This window comes from Ursus maritimus, unplaced genomic scaffold (genome assembly GCF_017311325.1).
Source record: "Ursus maritimus isolate PB19 unplaced genomic scaffold, ASM1731132v1 scaffold_31, whole genome shotgun sequence".
Taxonomy (NCBI): domain Eukaryota; kingdom Metazoa; phylum Chordata; class Mammalia; order Carnivora; family Ursidae; genus Ursus; species Ursus maritimus.
The window spans coordinates 11,991,120-12,014,953 of record NW_024425675.1 but is presented as its reverse complement, the minus strand read 5'-3'; the positions used below and the strand labels follow the sequence as shown (position 1 = coordinate 12,014,953).

Sequence of the window (23,834 nt, the reverse complement as noted above, 5' to 3'; positions counted from 1 at the left end):
GTCAGTTTCTATGCATTGATTTCTTCAGATCTATTGACTAAGAAAGGAATTCATATCTGTCACAATCTATTACCTCCTATTTGTTTTGAACGTGAATACTGCACTTCATGTCTCCTATGCTTAAACCACACCCTGTTATATTATTCTTGGGACCTATTCCAGGTAGAGCATGGCCCTTCCACACTGGTCTAGCCTGCTCCCTAGAAGAAGCTGTGTCAGTTTTCATTAGTGCTTTTGCTTATTTAACAAGCATCCAAATGGAAAAGGTAACAGGGCAGAGTATAGGAAATATGAGAAGGCTCTACTGTCCGTAGATCAACAACTTGAACTTTAAAAGAGATTTTGTGTCTTTTGGCTGTCCTTAGAGGAAGCGGACTGGACTAGGGTTTCATATGCTTGAATTCCTGGGCCATGGCCTCTCGCCAGCTTCCTGGCAGGACCTCAACCAGCTTTCAGTCTTCCCAGCAGGTTTGTGACATGTGACTTCTGAAGAGGGCTTTCTGATCTGGATGACTACACTGTCCCCCTTGTTGAGACGGAATCTGGAAGGACATTCATGGGCCTCGTGGAATCTCATTCAGCCTAATGTACTTGGAAATGAATTCGCTTGTCAGAGAACAATTGACAAAAGCAAGAAAAATGTCGATTAAATTTTGGGTCTAAAAAAAGCTGCTCTTAATCACTTCTTGAAATAGCAGCACTGCATTTGATCATTGAACCCACAGAAAAGTGCGGGCCTGAAATTTGGTCAGCCTTGTTTCAAAGATGTGCTTGTAAAGTCTGTACAGCACTTTACTACCTAAAACAGAACAACAACAACAACAACAAAAACAGATCAAATGCACAAACACACACATACACACCAATTAACTAGAAAAAAGCATATGACTTCCTAAGCCCATCCTTACAATTCCTAGTATTATTTGGGAATAAAACTAGCTTTCTCTCCAGTGAACATATTTTATTAAGAATTTTTTTTTTAAAGATTTTATTTATTTATTTGACAGAGATAGAGACAGCCAGTGAGAGAGGAAACACAAGCAGGGGGAGTGGGAGAGGAAGAAGCAGGCTCATAGCAGAGGAGCCTGATGTGGGGCTTGATCCCAGAACGCCGGGATCACGCCCTGAGCCGAAGGCAGGCGCTTAACCGCTGTGCCACCCAGGCGCCCCTATTAAGAATTTTTTTAGCCTTCAGGGAAATCTTCAGCACAGAGATAGTCAGGCCTATGATATCATGTCTGTGTCTTCAAGCGTCTCCGTCTTCTGAAATACCCATTGAATACCTCTATCAGTGAGGATTTCAAAGTGTGACCCAAGCCTGAGGGGGCCTCTGCTGTCATTTCTACGTGGCCAAATTCATCAGTTCCCTCAAGGATGTCCCGCTTGTGCAGAAGGAAGAGACTGGAAATCTGCTAAAGCTTCGGTGACTGGAACTTGGCGTTTCTAGGCAGATAGATACGCACATACATACATATGGAAACACAGAGATAGCTACATAGATACACATGAAAGTGCATGAAAGAGAAACGTGTTGCAAGCTGCGTTTCTTGGGGAAGAGACTCTAACACGGAGAGTGGTTTACAAGACGCTAACGTGTATGCATGGAGTCAACCTGTACGGCCGAGAAGGGACGGCAGCAGGATTGGGCAAATGGAGCAACTGGTTTGCGAAGCTTTGATGCTGGGGTGATCCTTCAGAGTCGAGCCAGCTGGAGCCAGGGCCCTGCCCCCTCACACTCTGCTGGTCAGCATCGGATCGATCTGTCCTGAAGGGCCGGGCGGTTTGTTAGCAGCCACAGTTCCCGAAGGGGCCCGAGAGCTGAGGGGTTTCTGCCAGCGGAAGGCCCAGTCCTTCACCCTGGAGGGAGCGACCACTACAAACTCTGCAGTTGTCTCTGAACACAGCGGTAACTCAGTTATGACCCTAGAGAATCAGAGCTCTGTTTTATTTTAAAGAAATATTCCTGACTCAGGAGAAGCAGTGGCATCCAGGGGCAATGGTACAATTTTGTACAAGCTGGGGACAAGCTTGCCGTAACCGCGACTTCCGCCCACCTGCCGGGTGGGAAAACAGTTTCGGTTGTGAGGAGTTTGGTAAGTGATGTCCCAACCTTGGCCTCAGCGTTCTTTCTCTGCGGCCCTACTATCCCACACCTCCACCTCTCTCTTCTCCTCTTACGTCACCTTCTCCCTTTGCCCCACAGACCCCTTGAGGCACACATATTTTTTTGCATATTTAAAACTATTTTTAATAATTTTTTTTGCACATTCCTTTGATATCTTTTATATTATATTTCACCTTTGGTAATGAAATTCTGACAATGTAGAATGTGTTGAACTTTTTCTTTTGTTATTACGAGAAACAGCACGTGTGGGACTTAAATGCAAACCAGAGGGCCAGGCTTTGCACCTGGCCCCACCACTCACCTGCTGTGCCAGTTGGGCAAGTTGTTCACTCTCTGTGCCTCAATTTCTTCATCTGTAAGAGAGAGACAACAATAGCACTTTTCAGAAATTATAATAGGGCTTTCACAAAACAGGTTGTTATGAGAATTCAATGAGTTATTCGTGAGGCGTTTAGGATAGTACCCGGTACGTAGTAAGCATTATAGAAATATGTTCTTACTAAAAAGTAAATCAAAATACTCCAGGCATACTATCTATATTTCTTTATCTGGAAAGGGTGAGGTTGTGGAAGTGGGAGGAAGGAATTAACATTGTTGAGCACCTGGGGTGCCTGGATGGTGCAGTCAGTTAAGCTTAAGTGTCCGACTGTTGGCTTTGGCTCAGGTCATGATCTCCAGGTCCTGGGATCAAGCCCAACGTGGGGGCTCCGTGCTCGGCGGGGAGCCTGCTTCTCCCTCAGCCTCTGCTCCTCCCCCCACCTCATGCACACACACTCTCTCTCTCTTTCTGAAATAAATAAATCTTCAAACAAACAAAGAAACAAACATTATTAAGCACCTACTGTATGCCAGAAACCATTAAGGCACCCAGATTGCCCCACCCAATCCTCGTGATAGTCCTGTCATGCAGATATTATCCCCTTCCACAGATGGAGAAATTGTGATGTGCGGAGTTCAAATTGCCCACCGTCATGGAGCTGGTGAGTGGTGAGCTGGATTCCAACCCAAGATGACCTGGTATGAATGGCTTGCTCTGTTCCATTTTTGCGTGGCCCCTCCCATCCCATTTCCACCCCGTGTTTATGATTCCCCCCTCCCAGTGACTCTCCATCTTGCAGTGAACAAAAATTGAGGTACTCAGAAGTGATACAAACCAGAACTTCTAACTCCCATGAGAATTTCCCCTGAAACGCTTAGTTTCAGTTTGTTTCTGCGGCAACATGAAACAAAGAGTAATGGCATGAAAAATATGACTTGACAACATCATTTATATTATAATTTTTCCCATATTATGAGCTTTTCCCCTAAAACAATGCCCTTTACTGCAAAAAGATTAGCTTACTTTTGTCCTATTGTTAACTGCAAAAATTATGCTTTAGTTTTTGGGGTTTATTTGTATTCAATGAATTCATGAGCAAACATTTCTACACAGAAGCAAACTCAAAACTGAGAAGATTAATTCATAATAAGTCAAATGTTGATGTTAAAATAGTTTGATCTGAGATTACCATTGACTACAAATTGCCATCTGTGCTTACTTGTTAAAGATGTCAAGTGTAATTAATTCAGCGGACCCCCTATTTGACAACCTCTGTTAACGGGATCTGCAGCATACATACTGGATGTTAATTTTCAAATTAAACCTGCCAAGGGGTTGTTGGTTTCGTGAAAGTAACTGCTTTCCGCATTTGACCAAACTTCAAAAATCCCATAAGGGGAAAAGAAATGATCACTTATTAAAGACTTACTCTGTGCCAAGTGCTGTGCTAAGTACTCTTACCACATTAACCTTATTCATCCTCCATGCATTCCTGTAAGGTGCAGCTATTAGCTCCTTTAGTGAAAAAAAGGCCCAGAAAGCTTTTCCCCAGACCTTATGAGATGTGAGAACTCACTCTAGCCCTTTATGTGCAAGATTCATCGTTAACATACATGTTAACATATATGTGCAGACCAGATTTCCCTTTCCATGTTTTGGGGGGAAGGCAGAGAACAAAGAAAGAAGGGAATCAAATCACTCTACCACCCATGTGTTTCTCAATCCCCACCAGTGTTCGAAACTCTGAGAACTCCTCAAGGAGCTGTGTCCTTGCTTGAGGGCTAAAGGGGAGAATCTGGAAGATTGATCTTGCTCATGTTTGGCTAGGGAGGAATGCCATCTTGGGTAGAGGCAACGGGGAGTGGGAAGGAAAAGAGGTTCTGGTTGGCTGCTGCTTGTGAACAGTATCAGAAATGACATTGGTCAAAGTCATAATTGTGAAGGGAAAGACTTGACCCAGGAAATTGACCCTAAAACTCTGTATCTCTTCGCCCAAACTTCTACCCTAGGCAGTGCCTCACTGCCTCATTTCCCGCCAGTCTCGTCATTGGTCCTGCCCGCTCGAGCCCCTACATGGGCTGACCTCAGACGGGAGGGGGGACAGAGGAAGAGGATGTTCACATTTCACTTCAGCATGGGAATAAAATGCATTTCTGACACCTCAGCTTGAAACAGAACTTATTTCCCATGATATAACCGTAAGAAATGGTACATAGACTCTTAAATTTTACTGGAGCTAAACTGCAGCAATAGTTTGTGAGAAATAGGTTGTTTGGTTGGTTGGTTGGTTGTTTTTGAATGAGCTGTCTTGGCGACCTAACAACCATGAACAACAAAATTTCTCTAAAAAAAAGTATATTCCCAATTTCCTAAAAATTTATTTTTTTACAACAGTTTTAGCAAAATACCATAAGATGGGGTTAGCTTAAATTTAAAGAGCTATGAAAATCAAAAGAATCTAAAGAATTTCCTCAAATAGGAATGGAACAATTGACAAATGAGATTAGAAATGGCTTATGAAAGGAGATACTAAAATTGACCAAAATGGAGCAAAAAAATCTTGCTTTACTTGGAAACAAGTAAGTAATTTTACAAAATATATTAACGCTCACATTTACCACACTGTTTACCAGCCTTTATCTCAGATAACATGCATTCACCATGAGATATAATGCACATATATGAATTTATTTTACTAATTTCCTTTCTTCTTTTTTTCTTTTCTCTCTCTCTCTCTCTTTTTTTTTTTTTTGAAAGAGAGCACACATGTGAATAGAGGACGAGCAGAGGGAGAAGGAGAGAGAGAATATTATGGAGGTTCTGAGCTCAGTGCAGAGCCAGATGCAGGGCTCAGTCTCATGACCCTGTGATCATGACCTGAGCTGAAATCCAGAGTCAGATGCTTAACCGACTGAGCCACCCAGGCGCCCCACTAATTTATTTTCATTTAAAATTTTCTGTATTTGCACTAGACACAGTTATATAAATGTGTACTACAATTTTTTTCTTCTCTCTCTTTTTTTTTTAAGATTTTATTTATTTATTTGACAGAGACAGACAGTGAGAGAGGGAACACAGCAGGGGAATGGGAGAGGAAGAAGCAGGCTCCCAGCGGAGGAGCCTGATGTGGGGCTTGATCCCAGAATGCCAGGATCACACCCTGAGCTGAAGGCAGACGCTTAACGACTGCGCCACCCAGGCGCCCCTACAATTTTTTTCTGAAACAAATTTATACTGTGCTAAATATTGTGTCCAACTTTTTAAAGTAATAAAACAGATCAAGCCTCCTACTTTTTATAGTCTTGCAATATCTCATTGTACTCTAGCTTTTGTCATTTTCAGTATTGTCTGAACCCGTGCTAAGTGGGGTTTTCTTCTGTATTTTTATTTCTGGACTTCTGTATTTTTTATTGGGCCTTTAATTTATGTGTGGTCACATAAGAAAAAAAAATCCTTGCTTACGTTCTAGGCAAGGTATGGTAGCTAAGGAGATGCTTGCTGTTTCTTTAATATTTTTCTACATAATTGGATCTATTTTAGCAGTCTGAGTTATTGCAGCTATTATAAACTGAACAATGGAGGAAGGCCAATTATTCCAAAGCTGCACTTAATGGCTGCTCACCTAGCTCAGATATCTCTCTTCAAAATCAACGGCAACGCGACATGCATTTTCTGAGGAATTCAAGAGGCAGGCTCATCAACACCATTAAATAGCATCATTTTGAACTCTAGTGGCAGACATGAAGAATCTTGGACCATCTGTACTCTTATTCTGCTTCTTACAGTTCTTGGCCAGTTGCACTCTTAACTATATTTAAAAAATGCAGATCGATGGTTAGAAACAATGTCAAATAATTTTTGTTCATAAAATCTTCTATGTGAGCAAGGAATGTTCTCATATGTCCTGTGTACTCAATATAGATGTGTTTTCCCGAAATTAGCCTCAACGCTGGCTTGAACAAACAGCTGTAAGCATTACAGGCAATATGGCGAGGTTAAAATCCGAATGCAAGGTACCAGTTGAAAGAGACTGGGAAATTGGGTAATAAAACTCAGTTTAGAAATAGCAAGTGAATCACATAAGCTAGTACTATGGCCTCTGTGTGTCCAGGAGTGATGTCACTAAAGCAAACCTGACATCTAACAGCTCCCAGGCTAATTGACCTTAGGAAAAATGGTCACTGGAGGGCTGTTTGTTTTCAGCCCCTTCCTACTTTATGTGATCTCCCATCATCGCTCACTTCAACATCTCATTTCAGTTTCTTGAGTTCTTGCGATCCCTCCCTGCTGTATACCCTTCCTGGCCAGTGTCCCACATCACTGATCTTTCCTGCCTCATCCCCACCAAAGTATATCTGCACACATTCACTTCCTTGAGAGCATGTTTCGCACCGAGGTAACATAGCATGATTTGGGAATCAGATAGGCCGGGGTTCAAATTCTGGCTTGGATAATTACTAGCTGTTAGAACTTGGGTGAAGTATTTATGAATATCCGTATGTTCTTAAGTGAAATGAGTATAACAATAGGAGTTCTTTATAAGGTTGTTGTGAGGATTACAACACCTAGTATATTTCAAGTGGCTAATATGGTATCTGAAAAAGAGCAGGCCCAATAAATGGAAGATATTATAACTGACTTGATAAATAGGAGAAATTACAGTAATCGAAGTCATGAAAAGACATTGTTTTAAAAAGTGTGAAAATACAAGCCACAGAACGAGATGATGTTTGCAACACATAACCCACAGAGAACTTGTATCCACAAGTCAATTGGAAAAAGACAGACAGCCCATTAAAAAATGAGCAAAAGCACTTGAATAAGCACCTCACCAAAAGGAAATCCAAACAACTGATAAGAATAAGCAAAGACGCTTAAGTCCACTAATCGTCAGGAAGTACAAGCTAAATCATGATCAGGAAGCCAATGTCACACACACCAAGAGCGGCTAAATAAAAAATCTGATAAAAACAAGTGTTGGCTGGGATGTGGAGGAAGGTGAGTTCTCGTGCACTGTCGGTGGGAGTAGAAACTAGTATAATCACTTTGGAATACAGTTTGCATTTTCTAATTAAATCAGAGCTACACATAGCTCATGATACAGCAATCCCACTCCTGGGTATACCCCTAGAGAAATGCATGCATCTGCATATCCGAAGACATGTATAAGAATATTCTAAGCAGAATTTTGATAATAATCTTAAGCTGTAAATGAACCAAGTGTCCATTAACAGTAAAATGGTCATAACCATTAAGTGGACGAATAAATTGTGGTATGTACATTAGTACACTGAGATTCTTACAACAACGTAAAAAAAATTAGAGCTTGTTTTGGGGGAAGTATCTTACAAATACAATATTGATCAAAAGAAGCAGTGCACAGAAGAACGTCTACAGTATATTCTTAACGGACAAAAAATTGAAAAATAGGAGAAACCGTACTGCGTAAAAGGATGAAATTATGAAGAAAAACTATGAGAGCTAAGATGGAATCATCATAAGAATCAGGGCATTGGTTACCTCTAAAAAGAAAAAGAGGGTTTCAATTGGGAAAGGACACAGTGGGGCTTCAGAGGAACCAGTATTTCACTTCATATCTTGGACATTGGTTGCCAGCATATTTACTGCATAATCATACATGACACTGTATATGTGAATTTTTTCGCATTCTTCTGTATATGTGTCATATGTCAAAATAAAAAAAACATATATATATATATATATATATATACTCACCCCAGAAAGAGAATCGTATTGGTATTATTTTAGACTCCAAAATAAAGCAGTTATTTTTCAGCCTCTGTGCTTTGAAACATAAAGCCAATGTCACGCTGACATCTTGAGCAGCCTTCCAACTGTCATTGGCAGGCGGTATTTAATGTTAATAAGATGACTTACATAAATAAAAAACTTACTATGGTCCAGGCAACGCGCTCAGGGGTCCGGCACACATCAGCTGATTTAAGCCTCCCAGCAACCCTGCGAGGTAAGAGCTCCATAATCATCTTACAGGTAAGAGTCATGCATGTTCATGCATGTTCATCAGGAAAGCATCGGGGGAAAGTCTCACTCAGCTTGATAAAATGGCGGAGGTGGACTCCAGCCCACGTCAGTTTGCCTGCCCAGGAGGCATGCTAGGCTACTGTCCTGTGTTACACCCTTGTTAACGCTGCGACATCGTCGTCCACTGCAAAATCTCCAACATAACCAGACTGCTACTTCACAGAGATGGCCCTACAGCGTGGCATTCTCTCGTCCCACAGGCACCCATGTGCCAAGCTCCACGTGGGGCTTTGCGGCTACACTGAGGAGGAGGACACCAGTCTTACCCTCAGGGAGCTCCTGGTCTGGGAAGAGACTCAGAGAAGTAAACAAATAAACGAAATCAGTAGTTTACGGGAGCTCTAAAATGGGGTTGAGGACAATAGGCAAAGGTAAGAGAAACTGTTTTAACCAACCTTTAGCCTTTTAGCCAACCAACCTATCCTTCTGTATGACCTGCTCCTTTACTTTCCTCTAACTACCTTGAAATTAAAACTCTGTCCTATCATTTGTCTTTTCACTGGACTCCAAGTTTTTCCATTCTTTGTCGTAGAAAGTTCTATTCTTTTGGATTCCCCTCTCCCCACCCTCCTGCCCCCCTTCCTAACTCTCCGCCTCTCGTCCCTACCTTTCCCCCTTCCTCACCCTCTTTTGGCTCCCTATATCAGACGTAAATGTCTGGATCCTGTAAGCTTCCTGATACCCCACCCCCTCCTAGGGAATGAGCGTTTCCTTTCTGACATCCTTCCACATTTTATTCATGCAATTTTTGCAGGCTATAGCGTATTTGATTTTGTATTAGAATTATATATGAGCCTGTTTTGTCTCCCCTGCTAGAGTGCAAGCTCTTCCAGCCCAGAGATCATGATTAATTTTGCTTTGTGTTTGTCCACAGCCTCGCTGAATAGGAATGGGCACTTAACCAGAGCTTAGAGGTGTTTGGAAGCAATCTGACCAAATTTTTGGAGGTTGGATGGGTCTTTTGGAACAAAGGCATCATGAAATGTATAATAATAGCAACTTACAGTACTTTAAATATTAAGACATTTTTAGTTGGGAAGAGTGAAATCAACAAAGAGAGATGCTGTCTCAAGCCGAACGCTATTGCTGTATTTTCTCCTTTGGCAAGAAAAATCATTTATGAGGAAGCATAGCTGTGTTTTCACATGCGTAGACTATGGAAAGGGTGGCTAGACACCCATTGATCTATTCCACCATATTTATGACTGGGGCCATCAGCAGTAACAACTATGGAATTTAGAGGATGAAAGGTGCACATACCATGTTACCTTATGTTTACAAGTGCTTCATTTTTGCCTAATGATATTGAATCCAAGTATTCAAATCCTTTCAATATTTTGGTTTGGAAATTTCTTCTCTTTTTATTTCTTAGTGGATTTCTTGTCATTTCTTCATTACAGCTTTTTTTCCCTATGATTTTCTGTCTTGGAAAAAATGTCCAGCTACCAGACCTAGAGAATAGTTGGGAATTTGATGAAAATCTATGAAAGTTTGATTACTTTCAGACACCTTTCCTTGAATTTTCTTTATGTTTTTAAATGTTTAATGTTAAATGATCCCTAGGGAACTCCACTGCATGGGTAGCTAGAAGTTCAATTTAAAATACTCAAGTTAACCACATTGGAGACACGCTTTCGAAAGAGAATGAATCACAGAAAAGATGCAATTATTAAAGCAGGTCAGTGGGATGCCAGCCTCATTCCAAATCCCTCCTCTCCCTGACAGCGTCCGAGGACGGTTCGCACTCTCTCTGTGATCATCTGAGTCACTCCCTGAGGCTTGTGGCTCCGATCTTCCCTTCCTCTGTCTCTTGACATATAAGGCTCTTGTCCTCGTGGCAGCATAGACCAAAATTGGCTTCTGTCTGGTGGCCGGGCACTTTTCCAGGGACACACTAGGGTGACTCGCTGGTGGGGATTTAATGTGAGGAAGTACAGGGAGAGAAGAAGGTCAGACAGCAGTCCGAACTCAGGGAATCACGGCAAAAAGAAGCATTTTTCAGGATGCAACATCCCTGCAGTGGCGATCCTTGCCGAAGTGGGTATCTGCCGCTTTGTGTACTTTTCCGCAATGGCTGCAAGGGTTTGGAATCACTCACCAGTGAAAACACTTGAGCATGCTTTCCCCAACACATGTATTTTTTCAAAGATTTTAAAAATTTATTTATTAGAGAGAGAGTGAGTGAGCAAGGGGAGGGGCAGAGGAAGAGGGAAAGCATCCCAAGCAGACTCTCCGCGCTCAGCGTGGAGCCTGACGTGGGGCTCGATCTCACGACCCAGAGATCATGACCTGAGCCGAAACCAAGAGCCAGATGCTCAAATGACTGAGCTACCCAGGTGCCCAATATGTGTATTTTTTAAATGTACATGAATAATAACAATGAAGAAACAATGAGATAAAGAAACATAAATAAGTGTTCTAATATTTTCTACTAATGCCTCAGTGGTTCCTCTTATAAACTTCACCTTGGACATCATTGCTTGGTTAGGGGCAATTCCTTGGTTAGGGTGTCTCCGCTACCATCTACCTCTTTCACTGCTCCCACAGCGAACAGCAAAGTTCCTTCTGTGTTATGACTTCTCCTTACTGTGCTCTCTGTGTCTCTCCACTTTTGCTTTGCCTCCTTTGGTGCTGATTCCCTCTGGGTCACACACAAACTTCCTAAGAAACAGATCCGGTGAGGCCTGTCAATCACTGCTCTGTGTGGAGCTCTCATGACCGAGTTTTCTGGCCAGGCCTCAGGAGAACTGTTGACCAGCCTAGAAAGCTCTGTGACTTGTGTGTTCGGTCCCGGTCCAGCCATCCATGGGCAACAGTACTACATTTTAGAATGAGGGCCACGGGTGTGATGCTGATGGGGACCGTGCACGGCTCCGTACATGGCGGTGGCACCCCTTCTTCTGTGGGTCGCTGCTAGGATTGCTGTGACAGATCCTGATTTAATTCTTTCTTTCTTGTACAGTCTTCCTCTCCAAACACCCCCAAACCCCTCAACTTCAGAGCCACAATTTACGTACTAAGCCCACAGTGGGAAGGCCCTTCTGTCTTCTAATGTCCCCATGAAGAAACATTCATTTAACCCCCTCTTTGTTAATAAAAGTCCCTGTATCGAGGAAGGCAATAATGAGTTTTCAGGACAACGTGGCACATCTCAGGGTGAGTCCTCTTTGCATACTGAACCCTTCCCAGGAAGTATAGGGGTGATTTTTTGGTCCATCTTTTCCACCATGTTGGAGAAGGTTAAATCTAGAACCGGCTGATAGCAATCATTTGTCTGGGTCTTCTTTCCTGGAGCCTCTGGACAGTTGTCCAATCTGTATCCATGGCACTGGGCACAACATGCTTACTTGTCCTATGTGCCCTGAAGGCCAAGAAGACAAGGCTGCTTCTGGGCCTCACTCCACCTGCACAAAGCAGCCTAGAATGAAGGCTAAGAGCAAGGGCTTTGCAGCCAGACGACCGGGGGCCGTAATCCAAGGTTGGCCACATATTCACACTGTGATGTGAACAAATCACTTAATCTCTTTGGTACCTTGGTTTCCTCCTCTATAAAATGCAATAATTATAGACCTGCCTCATAGGATAATTGTGGGGAAAAGTTGAGTTAGTCTATAAATGCTTATTAGAGTTAGCATTCAGTAAATTCAGGTTTTAATTATCTAAAAGGAATAATATACAGTTGGCCCTTCAACAATGCAGGGGTTAGGGACACAGATCTCTGTGTCAGACAGCCATATACAACTACTGATTTTTCCAAAACCTAACTACTTAGAACCCACTGTTGACGGAAAGCCTTACTGATAACGTGAACAGTGGACTGACACATATTTTTTATATGTATTATATGCTGTAGGCTTGCAATACATAAGCTAGAGAAGAGAAAATGTTATTAAGAAAATCATAAGGGAGAGAATATATGTTTACAGGACTGTACTATGTTTATCCAAAAAAATCCATGTATAATTGGACCCACAGAGTTCAAACCCATGTTGTTCAAAGGTCAGCTGTACGTTTTGCAATTTTTCAGACTAGTGGGGCTTATTACACTTCTTGCTGAAACAACTGAAGATGAATAAATTGGACGGAGGGGTTTCATTACCCGCGAAATGCGTGAACAGCAAGCCTGTGTCTATCTCGTTCACTACTCTGTCCTCAGTACCGAGCCCCATCCCTGATGCCATGTAGACACTCCAAAAATGTTAGTTATTGGTTTAGAAAACGTTAGAACATATAATTATACAAAAGTGAGTATTCTTAAAGGGATTTCAGTACATTTTTATTTGTTAAAAGAAAATGCGATGATGTTCACAGACTCTAGGAAGGTGCAACAATGATCATTTCTGCTTCTCCCCTAGCCAGTGTTTTGGTTTTGTTGTTGTTGTTGTTGTTATGTTATGTTAGTCACCATACAGTACATCATTAGTTTTTGATGTAGTGTTCCATGATTCATTGTTTGAGTATACACCCGGTGCTCCATGCAATACGTGCCCTCCTTACTACCCATCACCAGCCTAGCCCAGTCCCCCACCCCCTCCCCTCTGAAGCCCTCAGCTTGTTTCCCAGAGTCCATAGTCTCTCGTGGTTCATTCCTCCTTCTGTTTACCCCCCCTTCATTATTCCCTTCCTTCTCCTACCAATCCCCCTGCTATTCCTTATGTTCCACAAATGAGTGAAACCATGTGATAATTGTCTTTCTCTGCTTGACTTATTTCGCTTAGCATTATCTCCTCCAGTCCCGTCCATGTTGCTGCAAATGTTGAGTAATCATTCTTTCTGATGGCTGAGTAATAGTCCATTGTATATATGGACCACATCTTCTTAATCCAGTCATCTGTTGAAGGGCATCTTGGCTTCTTCCACAATTTAGCTATTGTGGACAATGTTGCTATGAACATTGGGGTGCAGATGGTCCTTCTCTTCACTACGTCTGTATCTTTTCCCCCAGCCAGTGTCTTACGCACGCCTCATAAAATCCTCAGAGCTGGATGTTTGTTAGTAATCACATTGTCCATGAGAAACTGTTTATCCGGAATTTGAGATCTTCATGGAGGTCACAGGGCATTAAATGGCATAAAGAGGATTTGAACCAGGGCTCCATGATGGTTCTAGAGTCTGTGCCCTTTTTGCTGCTCTATTTTCACAGCAGTGAGGACAGCTCAGAGGAAGAGCTGCTGTCCAGTACCTCAAATGTCTAGAAACTTGAGAGTGAAGAGCCACTCTGGGATGTAGAGTTCCCAGTCTTCCTAGATGTGGTCCTTAAACCACCCTGATCTTTCAGATCCTAAACTGGTTATCAGACACTGGTGTTCATCTGATTGGAATTAAGAGACACACAAATGACTGTACTAAATGCAAGGGCTTGATGAACTTTTCACCAAAGTCTTGTCTTGTTTGATATTTATTATTTTTTGTTTTAAAAATGCAGAATCTAGTTGATGTATTGTGCAAGAAGGATCAGGAACTCAAAGACAGCTATTTGGGAGTCAGGGGGAAAATTGCAGAGAGTGTGGAACGGGGCAATTAATTTCAAGCTTGTGTTGTCATCTGCAAAAGGAGTTAACGCTTACTTACCTTCTAAACCAAAGGGGAATTTGCAGGAAGCATTATTTAATTCTTAAAAATAGTTTTTTAAATACTTAAGACAAATGCTAAAAAGAGCCAGGCAATAAACCTCTTTTAAATATTTTACCATAATATATTGCTAACATGACTTACATTCAGACTGTGTCCTGTTAGGATATTTTATGTTTCTACAGTTTACTTTGCAGATCACTAATCAGAATTAAATAGTGACTAGGCCTAATTATGATGATAAGTTTTCACAGGCCACAAAGAGAATGACAATTTTAGAAATAAATGCTTTTGTTCTGAATGAATTCTCTCTGAAATAATTTGTTGCTTAGACGACTAATTTGTTGAGATACTTATGATATGAAGGAGTTACAAGCAGCAGTAATGAGATGAAATGAAACAACAGAAAACTTGGGACAAATATCAAGAAACTACAAGGTTCTAAACATTTACACTGGGTGAAAACCTTCTTGCGGAACAGGTAAAAGTCCTGGGTATTTATATCGAATAAGCCCCAATGTGATCATGAGGCTGTTTATTGGGCAGGAAATATCCCAGTGCTTCCTAAATACCATTCGAGAATATTATCAAGCACACGTCTAATGTTATCTCTTAGATCCTGAGCAGGTTAGACTTTGGTGTCTGTGAGTAAACAAGTAATTATTTCCCAAAGTAATTTTCTTTAGAAGTATAAATTGTCTTATTCTATCTACTGGGAGGGATGGGGATGTTTATCTTGAGCTATCACCTGGGATAGCGGGAAACAACCTCTCTGCGTGAATCTGCTCAAGGTTCTCTTGTTGGGACTTGTTAAGGGTTGTAAACGCAAACACCTCCAACCTAGGTAATAATGCGGTCATTTTCGATTTGCCTGGGTGTTTTTCTGGGCATCAGGAATTTTCCTACATTCCCCAGAAGGGCTACAGAGCAGCCGAGATGGAAAACCCCTTCCAGAACAGCAGAGATCTACATCCCGTCTCTTACCTGCAGTACAAATCTCCCTCTACTCCTGTGATTCCAGTGAGTCTCTGATGGCTGCCTCCGTGGTTTTGCCTGAACTCAAGAAAAATGGCCTATAAAACTTCTACCAAGGTTCTTCACTGTGATGGTTAATTTTATGTGTTAATTTGAGTGGGCAGTGTGTTCCTGGATTAGACATTGTTCCTGGGTGTGTCTGTGAGGGTGCGTTTAAACCAGTGGACTCAGTGAAGCAGATTGCCCTCCTCAAATGGTTGGGCTTTATCCAGTCTTTTGAGGAACTGACTAGAACAGAAGGCAGAGGAAGGAAGAATGTGTCTCCCGTTTTTCCTGCCTCACCAACTGAGCTGGTACATCTCATCTCATATTCTCCTGCCTTCCAACTAGGATTTATGTCATTGGCTTTTCTGATTCTCGAGACTTCCGACTTGGGCTGAATTACACCACCAACTTTCCTGAGTCTCTGGCTTACAAGTTCCATATTGTGGAACTTCTTAGCCTTAATAATTACATAAGCCAATTCTTCCTTGTATATATCTCCTACTGCTCTTGTATCTCTGGAGAACCCTGACTGATACAGTAATACTTTTAAATTCATTGGCACCTTGGAGAATCTGATAAAAGCAATAAACCCTCTCCCAAGAAAATACACATTATCTTGGATATAATTCAAGCATGTTTTAGAAACCCAGAACCCCATCCCTACAAACTATCTTACCTAGATAGTGCCTGAAACCAGATGCCCCATTCTTATCTAACTGGAATCGTTGCCTCTGAAGTCTGCACCTGAGCCCAGGAGACCATGAAATTGTCATGTCCTTTCACAAAGAAGCAGGAGTGACCACTAGCGAAGCACGATGCTGAACTTCACTGATGAGGCTGTTCAAATATCACCCGGAACCCTAGAGGTACAGACACAAACATATCATTCAACACCAGAGCAGAATTGCAAAAATTCAGCCCCATAAATGTTATGTTACATAAAAATGCCATGGGATGAATTGCTTTGGGCTGGTTATCAGAACCAATCTTAGCAACAGAGCAGATGGGACTGACTTGATCGGTTTATTGGGCGTCACCCCTGCAGGGTGGGGCACTGCACTATGGACACTGTGGACACTACAGGGGCCACTGCGGAAACAGCCACAGAGTCAACACATGTTCCCTGCGGTCATCCTGCTGCAGCTGTAGGGCATGCCAGATTCACCGCAGAACCTCTGACCGCATGCTCTTGGCTTGTGACTCCGCCGAGATGACCACATCTCTAAAGTGTTCATCAGCCCAATGTCTGTAGCTACTTTCAAGTGCTTTTAAAAAATTGTTTCTTCCTTATTAAAGGGCTTAACTTTTCACCTAAAATTTAAGAAACTGTACGATCAGGACATACAGGCTTGTCTTATGCCAATTTGAACACAATTTAGTATTGAACAAGAAGCATCTGAAACTGGATTGTTTTGTTTTATAAGTTGCTTCATAGAGAAATATGGTTTGAATCATAGCTCCTCCAACTATTCATCCAAACTGTGATTTTTTTTTTCCATTGTAAAGAAGAAAGAAACAATGTCATCTTCAATCCAACCCCCGCCCCCCAAAATGCTCATTGGTCCATTTATTTGAAACATTTCCTTTTTAGTTTTTTGCATACCTTTCTACTTGAGAATACTCAAAGTTAGAAAATCCAGCTGAAATGAATGATAACCTAAAAGACATTGGCTCAAAAAAGAGAAAAATTTGTTTAGATCATTACATGAAAAGTAGGCAAATATCAACATGTCTCAAAAGGCAATAGATTCAGTTTATGGGTGCATTCTGCAAAACTGTCAAGTAACAGGTAATTAATATTTTAAACTAATGAAGAGTATTAAAAAAGAAAAGGAGAGGCTTCCTTATTTACTCTGTATAACTAGCATAAACCTGATTTTGAAATTGGACAGGCATGGCATTCAAATAAAAGGAATTACAATCCAGTTTGAAAATATAGATGCAAATACACAAAGTATTAAGAAATCAAATCCAGTAGTATTTAAAAAAATGCATGATGACCAGTAGGTTTCATCTCATGAATAGAAAGGTGGTTCAACATCAGAATACCTGTTAATCTAAGTCATGATATAGCAAATGAAAAGAGAGACCAAATTCGACCCTTAATCATGTTAATGATTATTTGAAACACGATAAAAAGAATAGGAGGGAACTTCTTTAAATCCCCAAATAAACCTGATGATGAAACATTAAAACCGATTTTTACTCAAATTGGCAAAAAGATGAGGATAACCACTGTCACTGTCACTATTCAATATTTTTTTGGTCATTCTAATTATTGGAATAAATCAAGAAAAAATCAAGTAAATGATCTGGAAAAACTATTAGAGAGGACTTATAAGAGAATTAAAAATGTGGATGGAAACAAGAACATACAAAATTGATGGCATCTACAATTACCAATTAGAACATGTAATGAATAAAATAATGCCATTTACAATTAGCAACTCATCTTTAAAATACCTGATAAGAAATGTTAGAACTGGGGGCGCCTGGGTGGCACAGCGGTTAAGCGTCTGCCTTCGGCTCAGGGCGTGATCCCGGCATTATGGGATCGAGCCCCACATCAGGCTCCTCTGCTGGGAGCCTGCTTCTTCCTCTCCCACTCCCCCTGCTTGTGTTCCCTCTCTCGCTGGCTGTCTCTATCTCTGTCGAATAAATAAATAAAATCTTAAAAGAAAAAAAAAAGAAACGTTAGAACTGTATTAATAAAATGAAAAAGTGCATAGGACATAAGTCAAGGTGTATATATATTGTTATATGCAGGCATCTATATAGTCATATCAAGGCATATCAAGTTATCTATCCATCTATCTATTATCTATCTATCTATCTATCTATCTATCTCCTGGATGGGAATAGCCAACATTATAAAGACATCAAATCTACCACAAATTTATTGATTAATAAATATGACAGTGATCAAACTACCATCTAAATTTTTATTAGAAATCTGAAGCTTATTCTAAATATCACATGAAAGAGAAAAATATACAAGAGTAACAGAGAAATGTATGGAAAAGAAGAACAAGGAAAGGGTAGATCTTCCCTGCCAGGCAAGAAAACATGCCTAGTAAAGCTTTCGTAAATAAAACAGGGAAGCAGTGCACAGAAATAGACACAGCCATCAGTGAAACACAGGAGTCCTAAAACAGACTCCTCCTGTAAATACGGCGATTGGGTTTTGATATAGGAAGCAGTTTAAATAGGAGATAAAGAGTAAGCAATTTAATAAATGGCTACTGGATAATCTCCCACACATTTGAAAAAAATAGAAAGCTATAAAGTCCATACATTTACAAGTCAGGTGTTTAAGAAGGAAAAAAAAAATCCCTCTTGGAAGACAATTTGTCACTCTGTATAAAAATGACAAAACAAAATTACAAAGCAAAATTCTAAAATTATTAGGAGGAAATATAGGGACACGTTTTTTAAAAGATTTCATTAATTCATTTCAGAGAGAGAGAGGGCACATGCATGCGGGGAGGGGCAGAGGGAGAAAGAGAAAGAATCTCGAGCAGACTCCACACGAGCACAGAGCCGAGGTGGGGATTGATCTCATGACCTCAAGACCCTGAGACCACGACCTGAGCTGAAACCAAGAGTCGGATACTAAACAGACTGGGCGCCCCTGGAAAATGTTTTTTAAGTAGGCTCCATGCTCCATTGTTTTTTAAGTAGTACAGCCCAACGTGGGGCTCGAACCCACGACCCCCAAAATCAAGAGTTGGATGGTTAAACCACTGAGCCACCCAGGCACTCTGGAAAATGTTTTCATAATAGTGAGTTGAGGCAGGCTTTGCTAAACAAGACAAAAATTTTGGAAACACAAAGCTAAATCAGAAAAATCTCTCCTTTAAAAATTAATATAAAAAAGACAGTATAAGCAGAATTAAAATATGAGCAATACGACTGAGAAAATATTTACACCATATTTAATAGGTAAAGATTACTATCCAGAAAATGCAAAGAGAATATATAAACCAATAAAGAAAACTCAAATTAGTTGAGATGTAACAATTCACGGAAGTGGAAATAGAAAGGAATAAATGAAAAGATTTTTAATGTCACAGGTAATCAAGGAGATACAGATAAAACCTTAAAATATATTTTAACCATCCGACTGTCCGAACTGGAGAAAATGCTTATCTCCACTGTTTGGTGCGGATGCAGGAAAATACACATTTCTATAAACTGTAGGTGAAAGTACAACTTGCTATAGCCTTCTGGAGGGCAATTTGCCACTTAATGTAAATGATAGAAAGTTCCATCCATTCTATTTCTGGGATTCAAGTCTTCGGGAATATTTACACTTAAACGTAGAAACATATGTACAGAGATGTTCCAGTATTGCTTTTTAGCATAAAGAATTGGAAATAATCTAAATCTTCAGCAAACTATGGCTTTTCTGCTACTATTGAATACTATATGGCCTTTGAAAACAACACTAGAAAATCACCAAGTTACAAAATATATAGCTAGCAGACCCCATTTATAAATCTTCCACCACCTAAACATCTGTGTGTGTGTGTGTGTGTGTGTGTGTGTGTGGGTGTGGGTGTGTGTGCTTGTGTGTGTCTGGGTGTGTGTACGTCTGGGTGGGTGGGTGTCTGTGTATACATTCACGGTTTAAGAAGGATCTATCGAGTATTGACAACCAATATTATGTCATGAGCAGAAGAGAGAGAAGAGGCAATGTTACATTTTCTTCATTTATTTCTATTTCATTTTAGTTTTTTTATAATGAGAATATATTCATATGTTGAGTAATAAAAATATAAACATAAAATAACATGATATGAAGAATTTTCATCATACCACATAGCATGATGACCAGGAATTCCTACCCTTTTCTGCTTGAGCCAATAGATACTCCTGACTCCCTGGCAAGAGAGTGGAAGTGTTTCATCTTCCTCTATATGACAAAATCTTTCAGTTGATCAGCAAAGTACAAGGTGAGCAGCAAAGTGAAAGGTGAGACATGAACTGGGAGAAGATATTCACAATGCATATATTTGACTAAGGACTGGTATCCAGAATCAATTAAAAAGTTAAATGGAAAATCCTATAAATCAATAAGAATGAAAATAAATGGCAGAAGCACATCTAGGATGATAGATTACAGATCTCAAAATATCTATTCCTCTGTAAAAGCGGGCAGATAAAAATTGTCAAAATAAAACTTTTTTCAGAATCTGGAAAGTAATTAAAGCCTACAACGATCCAAGGATCATCCAAAGACATCACAAAAAGAGAAAACTATGGATCGATACACCTTATAATATTGATGCAAAATCCTCAAGGAAATATAAGCAAACACATAAAATTAAACATAAAAAATATAAAATGAAAGCAACACGTAAAGTGAACTATAGACCATGACCAAGTGGGTTGATCCCAGGAATGCAAGGCTGATATAACAGACAAAAACCAACCCATGTAACACGCCAAATTAATGCAATTAAAGACCGAGAATCACATGATCTTCTTAATAGAAGCAAAAAAAAAAAAAGCATTCAACAAAATTCAATGCCTTTTCATGATAGAAACACTTAAACACTCAACAAACTAGGAGTAGAAGGAAACTTCCTGAAACTGATAAAGTCCACCTATGAAAACCCCACAGCTTAACACTTAATGGTGAAAAACTGAATTATTTCTCCTTCGGATCAGGAACAAGACAAGAATATCCACTTTCGTCCCTCCATCTAGCACTGTATTCAAGGTTCTAGCCACTGCATTTAGGTAAGAAAAGACATAAAAGCCATCCAAATTAGAATGGAAAAAATGAAACTATCTCTATACATAGATAACACCAGCTTACACAGAGAAAATCCTAAGGAGTTACACACATACAAAATGTTCGTACCAGTACACAGGTTAGCACGTTGCAAGATACAAGATACAGAATCAATATGCAAAAGTCAATTGTAATTCTATTCATTAGCAATGAAGATATCTGACAATGAAATTGAGAAAACAATTCCATTTACAAAGGAATAAAATATCTAGGAGTAAATTTAACAGAAGAAATGCAATATTTGTTCAATCAAAACTCAAAATCTTGTTGAAAGAAATTAAAGAGAATTAAGTAAACAGAAAGACAACCTATTTGTATGGGGTATAAGTTTTAACATTCAGAGGGCAATACTCCCCAAATTAATCTACAGATTTAACACAATCCGTGTCAAAATCCCAACTAAATTTTTCCAGGAATTACCAAAATAATCTTAAAATTCATATGGAAATGCCAGGGATTTAGAATAACCTAAACAATCTTGGAAAAGTTGGAGGACTCACACTTTCCCATTTCAAAACTGACTTCAATACTGCTATAATCAAGAAAAAGAGATACTAGCATAAGGATAGGCATACAGATTAATAGACTAAATGGAGAGCCAGAAATAAACCCTTATATTTGTGGTCAATCAATTTTTGATAAAGATACTAAGAAAATTCCAGAGGGAAAGAACAGATTTTTTTTTTCAACAATTGGAGTTGTAGCAACTATATCCATAAACAAAATAATGGACTTTGGACCCCCATTATACCATATACTAAAATTAACCTTTCAAAACTCTTACAAGAAAACTTGGATGTAAATCTTAAGATTTTGAATTATGCAATGGTTTCTTAGGTGTAATACCCAAGGCACAGACGACAAAAGGAAGACCAAATAAATTGGACTACATAAAAATGAAAAACTTGTGTGTGTCAAAGGACACTATCAAGTAAGTGAAAAGACAATCCACGGAATAGGAGAAAAATATTTGCAAATTATTTCTCTGTCAATATAGATATATTGATATATTATCTGTACATCGATATACACACATATATTATACATATATTATCTGTGAATAGATAGATATCTTTTATAACTCAACAGTGAAAAGAAAAACAACCCAAGTTAAAAATGGGCAAAGAATTTGAATAGACATTTCTGTCAAGAAAGTATACAAATAGTCACTAAGAACGTGAGAAGATGTTCAAATCATTAGTCATTGAGGAAAGAAAAGTGAAAATCACAATGAGATACCAGTTCGAACTCTCTAGGATGCCAACATTTTTTTAAAAAAAGACAGACAATAACAAGTGCTGATGAGCATGTGGGAAGAATTGCTTGTGGGTTTTTTTTTTTTTTAAGATTTTATTTATTTATTTGAGAGAGAGAGAGAGCACTTGCAGGAGCAGGGGGAGGGGCCGAAGGAGAGGGAGAAGAAGGCTCCCTGCGAAGCGGAGAGCCCATTACGGGGGCCCCGGTGCCAGGACTCTGGGATCATGACCTGAGCCAAAGGCAGATGCATAACTGACTGAGCCACCCAGGTGCCCCTGCTTGTGGTACTTTAAAATAGTGTAGTTGCTTTGGAAGTTTGGCATTTGCCCAAAATGGTAAACATAGAGTTACCATATGACCCAGCAATTTTTCTCCTAAGTATATATCCCAGAGAGTTGAAAACATATGTTCATTTAAAAACATGTATACAGGAACGACTGGGTGGCTCAACTGGTTGGACATCTGTCTTTGGCTCAGGGACAAATGATAAAAATTAAAAAGTGACATGTTCTTTCTCTTCAACCAGGTGGCAGAGTGGCCACGGAGATGCAGATCTTTGTGAAGACCTTGACGGGCAAGACCATCACCCTCAAGTTCAAGCCCAGTGACACCACTGAGAATGTCAAAACCAAAATCCAAGGCAAGGAGGGCATCTCCCTTGATCAGCAGCATCTGATTTTTGCAGGCAACCGCTGGAGGATGGCCTCGCACTCAGACTATATTATCCAGAAAGAGTCCACCTTGCACTTGGCGCTTCACCCGCGGGGGTAGCATCGTCCAGCCTCCCTCCACCAGTTTGCCCAGAAATACAACTGCAACAAGATGATCTGCCCCAAGTGTAATGCTCACCTGTACCCCGTGCTGTCGCGAGAAGGAGTAAGGCCATACTAGCAACCCGTGCCCCAGGAAGGTCAAATAAGGCCCCTCCACCTACTTTGCCTTTGCCCGCAGGAGGCCCCAGGCCCAAGGAGGCTTCAATAAAGTTTCCCTTTCATAGAAAAAAAGTGTGGCATAACCATAAAAGCGAATATTGTTCAACAATAAAAAGGACTAAAATATGGATACATGGTACAACATGCTTGAACTTTGAAGACATGTTCAGTAAGGGGAAAAAAACAACAAAAAAACCCCCTAAAAACTGGTCAAAAAGTGTCACACATTGCACAATTTTTTAAAAAATATGAAATGTCTAGAATAGGGCTATAGACTGAAAATAAATCACTTGTTGCCAGGGGCTGGGGGTGGGGATGGGGCAGACACAGAGTGACTACTAATGGGAATATGGTTTCTTTTTGGGGTGATAAAAATATTCTGAAATTAGATGATGCTGATAATTGTACAACTCTGTAATATACTAATACCTGATGGATTTGTTGAATTTATGGTATGTGAATTAAATCTCAATAAAGCTGATACTAAAAAATGGGCAAAAGACTTTCACAGGCACTTTCTAAAAGAGCATATCTGACTGACGGTAAGCATGAAAAGATGCTTAACATCATTAGTCATGGAGAAAATTAAAATTAAAACCACAACAAGACACCACTACACACCCACTAGAATGGCTAAAATTAAAAAGATTGACAACATCCAGTGTGGCAACAACATGAACCAACTGGAACTCTTGTACATGGCTGGTGGGAGGTGAACTGGTGCTAACACTTTGGAAGATAGAATTC

General features: G+C 40.2%; 1 pseudogene; it reads left to right on the top strand.

Annotated features, from left to right (window-relative positions):
* Nucleotides 1–23,618, top strand: part of LOC103672641 — a 51,315-nt pseudogene extending 27,697 nt beyond the window's left edge.
* The last annotated feature ends 216 nt before the right edge of the window (nucleotides 23,619–23,834 follow it).